This window comes from Amia ocellicauda, chromosome 8 (assembly GCF_036373705.1).
Source record: "Amia ocellicauda isolate fAmiCal2 chromosome 8, fAmiCal2.hap1, whole genome shotgun sequence".
Lineage (NCBI taxonomy): Eukaryota > Metazoa > Chordata > Actinopteri > Amiiformes > Amiidae > Amia > Amia ocellicauda.
Genome location: NC_089857.1, coordinates 8,544,977 through 8,559,283, shown reverse-complemented (window position 1 = coordinate 8,559,283; position 14,307 = coordinate 8,544,977). Strand labels below are relative to the sequence as shown.

The 14,307-nt window shown below is 43.6% G+C and overlaps 12 non-coding genes across 12 annotated transcripts; all 12 read left to right on the top strand.

The window, feature by feature from the left end:
• The first annotated feature begins 1,065 nt into the window (after window positions 1-1,065).
• On the top strand, window positions 1,066-1,184 carry LOC136755958 (5S ribosomal RNA). The gene has a single exon (XR_010818066.1). It is a non-coding gene; the product is annotated as a 5S ribosomal RNA (ribosomal RNA).
• Window positions 1,185-2,240: 1,056 nt separating this feature from the next.
• LOC136757934 (5S ribosomal RNA) lies at window positions 2,241-2,359 on the top strand. Its single transcript, XR_010819746.1, has one exon. It is a non-coding gene; the product is annotated as a 5S ribosomal RNA (ribosomal RNA).
• Window positions 2,360-3,425: 1,066 nt separating this feature from the next.
• LOC136755957 (5S ribosomal RNA) lies at window positions 3,426-3,544 on the top strand. The gene has a single exon (XR_010818065.1). It is a non-coding gene; the product is annotated as a 5S ribosomal RNA (ribosomal RNA).
• Window positions 3,545-4,600: 1,056 nt separating this feature from the next.
• On the top strand, window positions 4,601-4,719 carry LOC136757184 (5S ribosomal RNA). Its single transcript, XR_010819224.1, has one exon. It is a non-coding gene; the product is annotated as a 5S ribosomal RNA (ribosomal RNA).
• Window positions 4,720-5,774: 1,055 nt separating this feature from the next.
• Window positions 5,775-5,893, top strand: LOC136757027 (5S ribosomal RNA). The gene has a single exon (XR_010819076.1). It is a non-coding gene; the product is annotated as a 5S ribosomal RNA (ribosomal RNA).
• Window positions 5,894-6,948: 1,055 nt separating this feature from the next.
• On the top strand, window positions 6,949-7,067 carry LOC136755939 (5S ribosomal RNA). The gene has a single exon (XR_010818046.1). It is a non-coding gene; the product is annotated as a 5S ribosomal RNA (ribosomal RNA).
• Window positions 7,068-8,133: 1,066 nt separating this feature from the next.
• On the top strand, window positions 8,134-8,252 carry LOC136756829 (5S ribosomal RNA). Its single transcript, XR_010818886.1, has one exon. It is a non-coding gene; the product is annotated as a 5S ribosomal RNA (ribosomal RNA).
• A 1,055-nt stretch (window positions 8,253-9,307) lies between these two features.
• On the top strand, window positions 9,308-9,426 carry LOC136757933 (5S ribosomal RNA). The gene has a single exon (XR_010819745.1). It is a non-coding gene; the product is annotated as a 5S ribosomal RNA (ribosomal RNA).
• A 1,066-nt stretch (window positions 9,427-10,492) lies between these two features.
• LOC136756703 (5S ribosomal RNA) lies at window positions 10,493-10,611 on the top strand. Its single transcript, XR_010818768.1, has one exon. It is a non-coding gene; the product is annotated as a 5S ribosomal RNA (ribosomal RNA).
• A 1,056-nt stretch (window positions 10,612-11,667) lies between these two features.
• LOC136756279 (5S ribosomal RNA) lies at window positions 11,668-11,786 on the top strand. The gene has a single exon (XR_010818374.1). It is a non-coding gene; the product is annotated as a 5S ribosomal RNA (ribosomal RNA).
• A 1,055-nt stretch (window positions 11,787-12,841) lies between these two features.
• Window positions 12,842-12,960, top strand: LOC136756054 (5S ribosomal RNA). The gene has a single exon (XR_010818158.1). It is a non-coding gene; the product is annotated as a 5S ribosomal RNA (ribosomal RNA).
• Window positions 12,961-14,026: 1,066 nt separating this feature from the next.
• LOC136756828 (5S ribosomal RNA) lies at window positions 14,027-14,145 on the top strand. The gene has a single exon (XR_010818885.1). It is a non-coding gene; the product is annotated as a 5S ribosomal RNA (ribosomal RNA).
• The last annotated feature ends 162 nt before the right edge of the window (window positions 14,146-14,307 follow it).

The following is a 14,307-nucleotide window of genomic DNA, read 5'->3' as shown; positions in this document are numbered from 1 at the left end:
TTGCATCTTTTACACACCAGAGGGCGACAAATCACGATTTTTAACTTTGGATACACGCAATTTCATCATTATTTCAGATTTGACTTCCCCAAATACACAGGCATACAATAGATCTTGTTCTCCAACGTAAACGGTCCCTAGTAACTAGGGTACATTCGTAAATAAATTGAGCATCATGGCTAGAAGTGACTAAATGTTGCCTAATCTTTCTCATCGAGAAATGACACAATTACAGCAACACAAAAAGGAACTCCACCGGACAAAGTTCAGTGCTCACAAGGAGCCTCATTCAACACACACGGTTCCATTCCCATTCATGCAAAGCACGAAAGTGTAAAACTTGGGAACATACTTGAGAGCAAAGATCACATTCAATCTCATTCAAGGCACGGATGTGAATGCAACGGGATGAAATTACTGAAATGATGCCTGCCCTCGAACTGTGATGATGGACTACCCGACTCGCCAATAATATTGGGTTCTGGTGTATTGAAATACAGGAGCTGCTGGATTTGTGTGTTTTCTTACCCCCTCACCATAGTTTGTCAAATGTTTAAACAACTGAACTTATATTCAAGGTTTGTTTCTCTTCATATGTTTTACTGGTTTACATTTGTCTCAGCAACCTGTTGAATGATTCTTCTGCTTTCAAAACAAAATGACAACAGGATGAATGCACACACTTGAAAATACAATACATGCAATGTTATGCATCATAGTGATGCAACCTCCTTTCAGTTTCATACTGCATGTCAATTGAAATCCTTACTGAAATGCACACCTTCTCAAGATTGCGCTTGACTGGCGTGTCAGGCACTCAATTACAGCTGTTTTATCAAGACAATGTGTTCGTTTTGTAATATATAGTTCCGGTCTGGTGTGGCACCCCAGCTAACGCACAACGTTGCCACAATGTTGCCACAACGTGGCGTGTTAGCAGGGACTGGCTGCGGCGCGCTGGTGTGTCCCGGGCTTTAGAGTAGAGATACAGTTCAACTGCAAGTATGACCGGCAGAAACGGATATTGCCTTCCCTTTAAGTAGAGCGTCAGGGACAGCCTCCCTGGCTTACGGCCATACTAGCCTGAATACGCCCGATCTCGTCCGATCTCGGAAGCCAAGCAGGCTTGGGCCTGGTCAGTACTTGGATGGGAGACCGCCTGGGAATACCAGGTGCTGTAAGCTTTTGCACCTTTTACACACCAGAGGGCGACAAATCACGAGTTTTAACTTTGGATACACATAATTTCATCATTATTTCAGATTTTACTTCCCCAAATACACAGGCATACAATAGATCTTGTTCTCCAACGTAAACGGTCCCTAGTAACTAGGGTACATTCGTAAATAAATTGAGCATCATGGCTAGAAGTGACTAAATGTTGCCTAATCTTTCTCATCGAGAAATGACACAATTACAGCAACACAAAAAGGAACTCCACCGGACAAAGTTCAGTGCTCACAAGGAGCCTCATTCAACACACACGGTTCCATTCCCATTCATGCAAAGCACGAAAGTGTAAAACTTGGGAACATACTTGAGAGCAAAGATCACATTCAATCTCATTCACGGCACGGATGTGAATGCAACGGGATGAAATTACTGAAATGATGCCTGCCCTCGAACTGTGATGATGGACTACCCGACACGCCAATAATATTGGGTTCTGGTGTATTGAAATACAGGAGCAGCTGGATTTGTTTGTTTTCTTACCCCCTCACCATAGTTTGTCAAATGTTTAAACAACTGAACTTATATTCAAGGTTTGTTTCTCTTCATATGTTTTACTGGTTTACATTTGTCTCAGCAACCTGTTGAATGATTCTTCTGCTTTCAAAACAAAATGACAACAGGATGAATGCACACACTTGAAAATACAATACATGCAATGTTATGCATCATAGTGATGCAACCTCCTTTCAGTTTCATACTGCATGTCAATTGAAATCCTTACTGAAATGCACACCTTCTCAAGATTTCGCTTGACTGGCGTGTCAGGCACTCAATTACAGCTGTTTTATCAAGACAAATGTGTTCGTTTTGTAAAATATAGTTCCGGTCTGGTGTGGCACCCCAGCTAACGCACAACGTTGCCACAACGTGGCATATTAGCAGGGACTGTCTGCGGCGCGCTGGTGTGTCCCGGGCTTTAGAGTAGAGAGACAGTTCAACTGTAAGTATGAACGGCAGAAACGGATATTACCATCCCTTTAAGTAGAGCGTCAGGGACAGCCTACCTGGCTTACGGCCATACTAGCCTGAATACGCCCGATCTCGTCCGATCTCGGAAGCTAAGCAGGCTCGGGCCTGGTCAGTACTTGGATGGGAGACCGCCTGGGAATACCAGGTGCTGTAAGCTTTTGCATCTTTTACACACCAGAGCGCGACAAATCACGAGTTTTAACTTTGGATACACGCAATTTCATCATTATTTCAGATTTGACTTCCCCAAATACACAGGCATACAATAGATCTTGTTCTCCAACGTAAACGGTCCCTAGTAACTAGGGTACATTCGTAAATAAATTGAGCATCATGGCTAGAAGTGACTAAATGTTGCCTAATCTTTCTCATCGAGAAATGACACAATTACAGCAACACAAAAAGGAACTCCACCGGACAAAGTTCAGTGCTCACAAGGAGCCTCATTCAACACACACGGTTCCATTCCCATTCATGCAAAGCACGAAAGTGTAAAACTTGGGAACATACTTGAGAGCAAAGATCACATTCAATCTCATTCAAGGCACGGATGTGAATGCAACGGGATGAAATTACTGAAATGATGCCTGCCCTCGAACTGTGATGATGGACTACCCGACTCGCCAATAATATTGGGTTCTGGTGTATTGAAATACAGGAGCTGCTGGATTTGTGTGTTTTCTTACCCCCTCACCATAGTTTGTCAAATGTTTAAACAACTGAACTTATATTCAAGGTTTGTTTCTCTTCATATGTTTTACTGGTTTACATTTGTCTCAGCAACCTGTTGAATGATTCTTCTGCTTTCAAAACAAAATGACAACAGGATGAATGCACACACTTGAAAATACAATACATGCAATGTTATGCATCATAGTGATGCAACCTCCTTTCAGTTTCATACTGCATGTCAATTGAAATCCTTACTGAAATGCACACCTTCTCAAGATTGCGCTTGACTGGCGTGTCAGGCACTCAATTACAGCTGTTTTATCAAGACAATGTGTTCGTTTTGTAATATATAGTTCCGGTCTGGTGTGGCACCCCAGCTAACGCACAACGTTGCCACAATGTTGCCACAACGTGGCGTGTTAGCAGGGACTGGCTGCGGCGCGCTGGTGTGTCCCGGGCTTTAGAGTAGAGATACAGTTCAACTGCAAGTATGACCGGCAGAAACGGATATTGCCTTCCCTTTAAGTAGAGCGTCAGGGACAGCCTCCCTGGCTTACGGCCATACTAGCCTGAATACGCCCGATCTCGTCCGATCTCGGAAGCCAAGCAGGCTTGGGCCTGGTCAGTACTTGGATGGGAGACCGCCTGGGAATACCAGGTGCTGTAAGCTTTTGCACCTTTTACACACCAGAGGGCGACAAATCACGAGTTTTAACTTTGGATACACACAATTTCATCATTATTTCAGATTTTACTTCCCCAAATACACAGGCATACAATAGATCTTGTTCTCCAACGTAAACGGTCCCTAGTAACTAGGGTACATTCGTAAATAAATTGAGCATCATGGCTAGAAGTGACTAAATGTTGCCTAATCTTTCTCATCGAGAAATGACACAATTACAGCAACACAAAAAGGAACTCCACCGGACAAAGTTCAGTGCTCACAAGGAGCCTCATTCAACACACACGGTTCCATTCCCATTCATGCAAAGCACGAAAGTGTAAAACTTGGGAACATACTTGAGAGCAAAGATCACATTCAATCTCATTCACGGCACGGATGTGAATGCAACGGGATGAAATTACTGAAATGATGCCTGCCCTCGAACTGTGATGATGGACTACCCGACACGCCAATAATATTGGGTTCTGGTGTATTGAAATACAGGAGCTGCTGGATTTGTTTGTTTTCTTACCCCCTCACCATAGTTTGTCAAATGTTTAAACAACTGAACTTATATTCAAGGTTTGTTTCTCTTCATATGTTTTACTGGTTTACATTTGTCTCAGCAACCTGTTGAATGATTCTTCTGCTTTCAAAACAAAATGACAACAGGATGAAAGCACACACTTGAAAATACAATACATGCAATGTTATGCATCATAGTGATGCAACCTCCTTTCAGTTTCATACTGCATGTCAATTGAAATCCTTACTGAAATGCACACCTTCTCAAGATTGCGCTTGACTGGCGTGTCAGGCACTCAATTACAGCTGTTTTATCAAGACAAATGTGTTCGCTTTGTAAAATATAGTTCCGGTCTGGTGTGGCACCCTAGCTAACGCACAACGTTGCCACAACGTGGCATATTAGCAGGGACTGTCTGCGGCGCGCTGGTGTGTCCCGGGCTTTAGAGTAGAGAGACAGTTCAACTGTAAGTATGAACGGCAGAAACGGATATTGCCATCCCTTTAAGTAGAGCGTCAGGGACAGCCTCCCTGGCTTACGGCCATACTAGCCTGAATACGCCCGATCTCGTCCGATCTCGGAAGCTAAGCAGGCTCGGGCCTGGTCAGTACTTGCATGAGAGACCGCCTGGGAATACCAGGTGCTGTAAGCTTTTGCATCTTTTACACACCAGAGGGCGACAAATCACGAGTTTTAACTTTGGATACACGCAATGTCATCATTATTTCAGATTTGACTTCCCCAAATACACAGGCATACAATAGATCTTGTTCTCCAACGTAAACGGTCCCTAGTAACTAGGGTACATTCGTAAATAAATTGAGCATCATGGCTAGAAGTGACTAAATGTTGCCTAATCTTTCTCATCGAGAAATGACACAATTACAGCAACACAAAAAGGAACTCCACCGGACAAAGTTCAGTGCTCACAAGGAGCCTCATTCAACACACACGGTTCCATTCCCATTCATGCAAAGCACGAAAGTGTAAAACTTGGGAACATACTTGAGAGCAAAGATCACATTCAATCTCATTCAAGGCACGGATGTGAATGCAACGGGATGAAATTACTGAAATGATGCCTGCCCTCGAACTGTGATGATGGACTACCCGACTCGCCAATAATATTGGGTTCTGGTGTATTGAAATACAGGAGCTGCTGGATTTGTGTGTTTTCTTACCCCCTCACCATAGTTTGTCAAATGTTTAAACAACTGAACTTATATTCAAGGTTTGTTTCTCTTCATATGTTTTACTGGTTTACATTTGTCTCAGCAACCTGTTGAATGATTCTTCTGCTTTCAAAACAAAATGACAACAGGATGAATGCACACACTTGAAAATACAATACATGCAATGTTATGCATCATAGTGATGCAACCTCCTTTCAGTTTCATACTGCATGTCAATAGAAATCCTTACTGAAATGCACACCTTCTCAAGATTGCGCTTGACTGGCGTGTCAGGCACTCAATTACAGCTGTATTATCAAGACAATGTGTTCGTTTTGTAATATATAGTTCCGGTCTGGTGTGGCACCCCAGCTAATGCACAACGTTGCCACAACGTTTCGTGTTAGCAGGGACTGTCTGCGGCGCGCTGGTGTGTCCCGGACTTTAGAGTAGAGAGAGAGTTCAACTGCAAGTATGAGCGGCAGAAACGGATATTGCCTTCCCTTTAAGTAGAGCGTCAGGGACAGCCTCCCTGGCTTACGGCCATACTAGCCTGAATACGCCCGATCTCGTCCGATCTCGGAAGCTGAGCAGGCTCGGGCCTGGTCAGTACTTGGATGGGAGACCACCTGGGAGTACCAGGTGCTGTAAGCTTTTGCATCTTTTACACACCAGAGGGCGACAAATCACGAGTTTTAACTTTGGATACACGCAATTTCATCATTATTTCAGATTTGACTTCCCCAAATACACAGGCATACAATAGATCTTGTTCTCCAACGTAAACGGTCCCTAGTAACTAGGGTACATTCGTAAATAAATTGAGCATCATGGCTAGAAGTGACTAAATGTTGCCTAATCTTTCTCATCGAGAAATGACACAATTACAGCAACACAAAAAGGAACTCCACCGGACAAAGTTCAGTGCTCACAAGGAGCCTCATTCAACACACACGGTTCCATTCCCATTCATGCAAAGCACGAAAGTGTAAAACTTGGGAACATACTTGAGAGCAAAGATCACATTCAATCTCATTCAAGGCACGGATGTGAATGCAACGGGATGAAATTACTGAAATGATGCCTGCCCTCGAACTGTGATGATGGACTACCCGACTCGCCAATAATATTGGGTTCTGGTGTATTGAAATACAGGAGCTGCTGGATTTGTGTGTTTTCTTACCCCCTCACCATAGTTTGTCAAATGTTTAAACAACTGAACTTATATTCAAGGTTTGTTTCTCTTCATATGTTTTACTGGTTTACATTTGTCTCAGCAACCTGTTGAATGATTCTTCTGCTTTCAAAACAAAATGACAACAGGATGAATGCACACACTTGAAAATACAATACATGCAATGTTATGCATCATAGTGATGCAACCTCCTTTCAGTTTCATACTGCATGTCAATTGAAATCCTTACTGAAATGCACACCTTCTCAAGATTGCGCTTGACTGGCGTGTCAGGCACTCAATTACAGCTGTTTTATCAAGACAATGTGTTCGTTTTGTAATATATAGTTCCGGTCTGGTGTGGCACCCCAGCTAACGCACAACGTTGCCACAACGTTTCGTGTTAGCAGGGACTGTCTGCGGCGCGCTGGTGTGTCCCGGACTTTAGAGTAGAGAGACAGTTCAAATGCAAGTATGAGCGGCAGAAACGGATATTGCCTTCCCTTTAAGTAGAGGGTCAGGGACAGCCTCCCTGGCTTACGGCCATACTAGCCTGAATACGCCCGATCTCGTCCGATCTCGGAAGCTAAGCAGGCTCGGGCCTGGTCAGTACTTGGATGGGAGACCGTCTGGGAATACCAGGTGCTGTAAGCTTTTGCATCTTTTACACACCAGAGGGCGACAAATCACGAGTTTTAACTTTGGATACACGCAATTTCATCATTATTTCAGATTTGACTTCCCCAAATACACAGGTATACAATAGATCTTGTTCTCCAACGTAAACGGTCCCTAGTAACTAGGGTACATTCGTAAATAAATTGAGCATCATGGCTAGAAGTGACTAAATGTTGCCTAATCTTTCTCATCGAGAAATGACACAATTACAGCAACACAAAAAGGAACTCCACCGGACAAAGTTCAGTGCTCACAAGGAGCCTCATTCAACACACACGGTTCCATTCCCATTCATGCAAAGCACGAAAGTGTAAAACTTGGGAACATACTTGAGAGCAAAGATCACATTCAATCTCATTCAAGGCACGGATGTGAATGCAACGGGATGAAATTACTGAAATGATGCCTGCCCTCGAACTGTGATGATGGACTACCCGACTCGCCAATAATATTGGGTTCTGGTGTATTGAAATACAGGAGCTGCTGGATTTGTGTGTTTTCTTACCCCCTCACCATAGTTTGTCAAATGTTTAAACAACTGAACTTATATTCAAGGTTTGTTTCTCTTCATATGTTTTACTGGTTTACATTTGTCTCAGCAACCTGTTGAATGATTCTTCTGCTTTCAAAACAAAATGACAACAGGATGAATGCACACACTTGAAAATACAATACATGCAATGTTATGCATCATAGTGATGCAACCTCCTTTCAGTTTCATACTGCATGTCAATTGAAATCCTTACTGAAATGCACACCTTCTCAAGATTGCGCTTGACTGGCGTGTCAGGCACTCAATTACAGCTGTTTTATCAAGACAATGTGTTCGTTTTGTAATACATAGTTCCGGTCTGGTGTGGCACCCCAGCTAACGCACAACGTTGCCACAATGTTGCCACAACGTGACGTGTTAGCAGGGACTGTCTGCGGCGCGCTGGTGTGTCCCGGGCATTAGAGTAGAGAGACAGTTCAACTGTAAGTATGAACGGCAGAAACGGATATTGCCTTCCCTTTAAGTAGAGCGTCAGGGACAGCCTCCCTGGCTTACGGCCATACTAGCCTGAATACGCCCGATCTCGTCCGATCTCGGCTGCTAAGCAGGCTCGGGCCTGGTCAGTACTTGGATGGGAGACCGCCTGGGAATACCAGGTGCTGTAAGCTTTTGCATCTTTTACACACCAGAGGGCGACAAATCACGAGTTTTAACTTTGGATACACGCAATTTCATCATTATTTCAGATTTGACTTCCCCAAATACACAGGCATACAATAGATCTTGTTCTCCAACGTAAACGGTCCCTAGTAACTAGGGTACATTCGTAAATAAATTGAGCATCATGGCTAGAAGTGACTAAATGTTGCCTAATCTTTCTCATCGAGAAATGACACAATTACAGCAACACAAAAAGGAACTCCACCGGACAAAGTTCAGTGCTCACAAGGAGCCTCATTCAACACACACGGTTCCATTCCCATTCATGCAAAGCACGAAAGTGTAAAACTTGGGAACATACTTGAGAGCAAAGATCACATTCAATCTCATTCAAGGCACGGATGTGAATGCAACGGGATGAAATTACTGAAATGATGCCTGCCCTCGAACTGTGATGATGGACTACCCGACTCGCCAATAATATTGGGTTCTGGTGTATTGAAATACAGGAGCTGCTGGATTTGTGTGTTTTCTTACCCCCTCACCATAGTTTGTCAAATGTTTAAACAACTGAACTTATATTCAAGGTTTGTTTCTCTTCATATGTTTTACTGGTTTACATTTGTCTCAGCAACCTGTTGAATGATTCTTCTGCTTTCAAAACAAAATGACAACAGGATGAATGCACACACTTGAAAATACAATACATGCAATGTTATGCATCATAGTGATGCAACCTCCTTTCAGTTTCATACTGCATGTCAATTGAAATCCTTACTGAAATGCACACCTTCTCAAGATTGCGCTTGACTGGCGTGTCAGGCACTCAATTGCAGCTGTTTTATCAAGACAATGTGTTCGTTTTGTAATATATAGTTCCGGTCTGGTGTGGCACCCCAGCTAACGCACAACGTTGCCACAACGTTTCGTGTTAGCAGGGACTGTCTGCGGCGCGCTGGTGTGTCCCGGACTTTAGAGTAGAGAGACAGTTCAACTGCAAGTATGAGCGGCAGAAACGGATATTGCCTTCCCTTTAAGTAGAGCGTCAGGGACAGCCTCCCTGGCTTACGGCCATACTAGCCTGAATACGCCCGATCTCGTCCGATCTCGGAAGCTAAGCAGGCTCGGGCCTGGTCAGTACTTGGATGGGAGACCGCCTGGGAATACCAGGTGCTGTAAGCTTTTGCATCTTTTACACACCAGAGCGCGACAAATCACGAGTTTTAACTTTGGATACACGCAATTTCATCATTATTTCAGATTTGACTTCCCCAAATACACAGGCATACAATAGATCTTGTTCTCCAACGTAAACGGTCCCTAGTAACTAGGGTACATTCGTAAATAAATTGAGCATCATGGCTAGAAGTGACTAAATGTTGCCTAATCTTTCTCATCGAGAAATGACACAATTACAGCAACACAAAAAGGAACTCCACCGGACAAAGTTCAGTGCTCACAAGGAGCCTCATTCAACACACACGGTTCCATTCCCATTCATGCAAAGCACGAAAGTGTAAAACTTGGGAACATACTTGAGAGCAAAGATCACATTCAATCTCATTCAAGGCACGGATGTGAATGCAACGGGATGAAATTACTGAAATGATGCCTGCCCTCGAACTGTGATGATGGACTACCCGACTCGCCAATAATATTGGGTTCTGGTGTATTGAAATACAGGAGCTGCTGGATTTGTGTGTTTTCTTACCCCCTCACCATAGTTTGTCAAATGTTTAAACAACTGAACTTATATTCAAGGTTTGTTTCTCTTCATATGTTTTACTGGTTTACATTTGTCTCAGCAACCTGTTGAATGATTCTTCTGCTTTCAAAACAAAATGACAACAGGATGAATGCACACACTTGAAAATACAATACATGCAATGTTATGCATCATAGTGATGCAACCTCCTTTCAGTTTCATACTGCATGTCAATTGAAATCCTTACTGAAATGCACACCTTCTCAAGATTGCGCTTGACTGGCGTGTCAGGCACTCAATTACAGCTGTTTTATCAAGACAATGTGTTCGTTTTGTAATATATAGTTCCGGTCTGGTGTGGCACCCCAGCTAACGCACAACGTTGCCACAATGTTGCCACAACGTGGCGTGTTAGCAGGGACTGGCTGCGGCGCGCTGGTGTGTCCCGGGCTTTAGAGTAGAGATACAGTTCAACTGCAAGTATGACCGGCAGAAACGGATATTGCCTTCCCTTTAAGTAGAGCGTCAGGGACAGCCTCCCTGGCTTACGGCCATACTAGCCTGAATACGCCCGATCTCGTCCGATCTCGGAAGCCAAGCAGGCTTGGGCCTGGTCAGTACTTGGATGGGAGACTGCCTGGGAATACCAGGTGCTGTAAGCTTTTGCACCTTTTACACATCAGAGGGCGACAAATCACGAGTTTTAACTTTGGATACACACAATTTCATCATTATTTCAGATTTTACTTCCCCAAATACACAGGCATACAATAGATCTTGTTCTCCAACGTAAACGGTCCCTAGTAACTAGGGTACATTCGTAAATAAATTGAGCATCATGGCTAGAAGTGACTAAATGTTGCCTAATCTTTCTCATCGAGAAATGACACAATTACAGCAACACAAAAAGGAACTCCACCGGACAAAGTTCAGTGCTCACAAGGAGCCTCATTCAACACACACGGTTCCATTCCCATTCATGCAAAGCACGAAAGTGTAAAACTTGGGAACATACTTGAGAGCAAAGATCACATTCAATCTCATTCACGGCACGGATGTGAATGCAACGGGATGAAATTACTGAAATGATGCCTGCCCTCGAACTGTGATGATGGACTACCCGACACGCCAATAATATTGGGTTCTGGTGTATTGAAACACAGGAGCTGCTGGATTTGTTTGTTTTCTTACCCCCTCACCATAGTTTGTCAAATGTTTAAACAACTGAACTTATATTCAAGGTTTGTTTCTCTTCATATGTTTTACTGGTTTACATTTGTCTCAGCAACCTGTTGAATGATTCTTCTGCTTTCAAAACAAAATGACAACAGGATGAATGCACACACTTGAAAATACAATACATGCAATGTTATGCATCATAGTGATGCAACCTCCTTTCAGTTTCATACTGCATGTCAATTGAAATCCTTACTGAAATGCACACCTTCTCAAGATTGCGCTTGACTGGCGTGTCAGGCACTCAATTACAGCTGTTTTATCAAGACAAATGTGTTCGTTTTGTAAAATATAGTTCCGGTCTGGTGTGGCACCCTAGCTAACGCACAACGTTGCCACAACGTGGCATATTAGCAGGGACTGTCTGCGGCGCGCTGGTGTGTCCCGGGCTTTAGAGTAGAGAGACAGTTCAACTGTAAGTATGAACGGCAGAAACGGATATTACCATCCCTTTAAGTAGAGCGTCAGGGACAGCCTCCCTGGCTTACGGCCATACTAGCCTGAATACGCCCGATCTCGTCCGATCTCGGAAGCTAAGCAGGCTCGGGCCTGGTCAGTACTTGCATGGGAGACCGCCTGGGAATACCAGGTGCTGTAAGCTTTTGCATCTTTTACACACCAGAGGGCGACAAATCACGAGTTTTAACTTTGGATACACGCAATGTCATCATTATTTCAGATTTGACTTCCCCAAATACACAGGCATACAATAGATCTTGTTCTCCAACGTAAACGGTCCCTAGTAACTAGGGTACATTCGTAAATAAATTGAGCATCATGGCTAGAAGTGACTAAATGTTGCCTAATCTTTCTCATCGAGAAATGACACAATTACAGCAACACAAAAAGGAACTCCACCGGACAAAGTTCAGTGCTCACAAGGAGCCTCATTCAACACACACGGTTCCATTCCCATTCATGCAAAGCACGAAAGTGTAAAACTTGGGAACATACTTGAGAGCAAAGATCACATTCAATCTCATTCAAGGCACGGATGTGAATGCAACGGGATGAAATTACTGAAATGATGCCTGCCCTCGAACTGTGATGATGGACTACCCGACTCGCCAATAATATTGGGTTCTGGTGTATTGAAATACAGGAGCTGCTGGATTTGTGTGTTTTCTTACCCCCTCACCATAGTTTGTCAAATGTTTAAACAACTGAACTTATATTCAAGGTTTGTTTCTCTTCATATGTTTTACTGGTTTACATTTGTCTCAGCAACCTGTTGAATGATTCTTCTGCTTTCAAAACAAAATGACAACAGGATGAATGCACACACTTGAAAATACAATACATGCAATGTTATGCATCATAGTGATGCAACCTCCTTTCAGTTTCATACTGCATGTCAATAGAAATCCTTACTGAAATGCACACCTTCTCAAGATTGCGCTTGACTGGCGTGTCAGGCACTCAATTACAGCTGTTTTATCAAGACAATGTGTTCGTTTTGTAATATATAGTTCCGGTCTGGTGTGGCACCCCAGCTAACGCACAACGTTGCCACAACGTTTCGTGTTAGCAGGGACTGTCTGCGGCGCGCTGGTGTGTCCCGGACTTTAGAGTAGAGAGACAGTTCAAATGCAAGTATGAGCGGCAGAAACGGATATTGCCTTCCCTTTAAGGAGAGGGTCAGGGACAGCCTCCCTGGCTTACGGCCATACTAGCCTGAATTCGCCCGATCTCGTCCGATCTCGGAAGCTAAGCAGGCTCGGGCCTGGTCAGTACTTGGATGGGAGACCGCCTGGGAATACCAGGTGCTGTAAGCTTTTGCATCTTTTACACACCAGAGGGCGACAAATCACGAGTTTTAACTTTGGATACACGCAATTTCATCATTATTTCAGATTTGACTTCCCCAAATACACAGGCATACAATAGATCTTGTTCTCCAACGTAAACGGTCCCTAGTAACTAGGGTACATTCGTAAATAAATTGAGCATCATGGCTAGAAGTGACTAAATGTTGCCTAATCTTTCTCATCGAGAAATGACACAATTACAGCAACACAAAAAGGAACTCCACCGGACAAAGTTCAGTGCTCACAAGGAGCCTCATTCAACACACACGGTTCCATTCCCATTCATGCAAAGCACGAAAGTGTAAAACTTGGGAACATACTTGAGAGCAAAGATCACATTCAATCTCATTCAAGGCACGGATGTGAATGCAACGGGATGAAATTACTGAAATGATGCCTGCCCTCGAACTGTGATGATGGACTACCCGACTCGCCAATAATATTGGGTTCTGGTGTATTGAAATACAGGAGCTGCTGGATTTGTGTGTTTTCTTACCCCCTCACCATAGTTTGTCAAATGTTTAAACAACTGAACTTATATTCAAGGTTTGTTTCTCTTCATATGTTTTACTGGTTTACATTTGTCTCAGCAACCTGTTGAATGATTCTTCTGCTTTCAAAACAAAATGACAACAGGATGAATGCACACACTTGAAAATACAATACATGCAATGTTATGCATCATAGTGATGCAACCTCCTTTCAGTTTCATACTGCATGTCAATTGAAATCCTTACTGAAATGCACACCTTCTCAAGATTGCGCTTGACTGGCGTGTCAGGCACTCAATTACAGCTGTTTTATCAAGACAATGTGTTCGTTTTGTAATACATAGTTCCGGTCTGGTGTGGCACCCCAGCTAACGCACAACGTTGCCACAATGTTGCCACAACGTGACGTGTTAGCAGGGACTGTCTGCGGCGCGCTGGTGTGTCCCGGGCATTAGAGTAGAGAGACAGTTCAACTGTAAGTATGAACGGCAGAAACGGATATTGCCTTCCCTTTAAGTAGAGCGTCAGGGACAGCCTCCCTGGCTTACGGCCATACTAGCCTGAATACGCCCGATCTCGTCCGATCTCGGCTGCTAAGCAGGCTCGGGCCTGGTCAGTACTTGGATGGGAGACCGCCTGGGAATACCAGGTGCTGTAAGCTTTTGCATCTTTTACACACCAGAGGGCGACAAATCACGAGTTTTAACTTTGGATACACGCAATTTCATCATTATTTCAGATTTGACTTCCCCAAATACACAGGCATACAATAGATCTTGTTCTCCAACGTAAACGGTCCCTAGTAACTAGGGTACATTCGTAA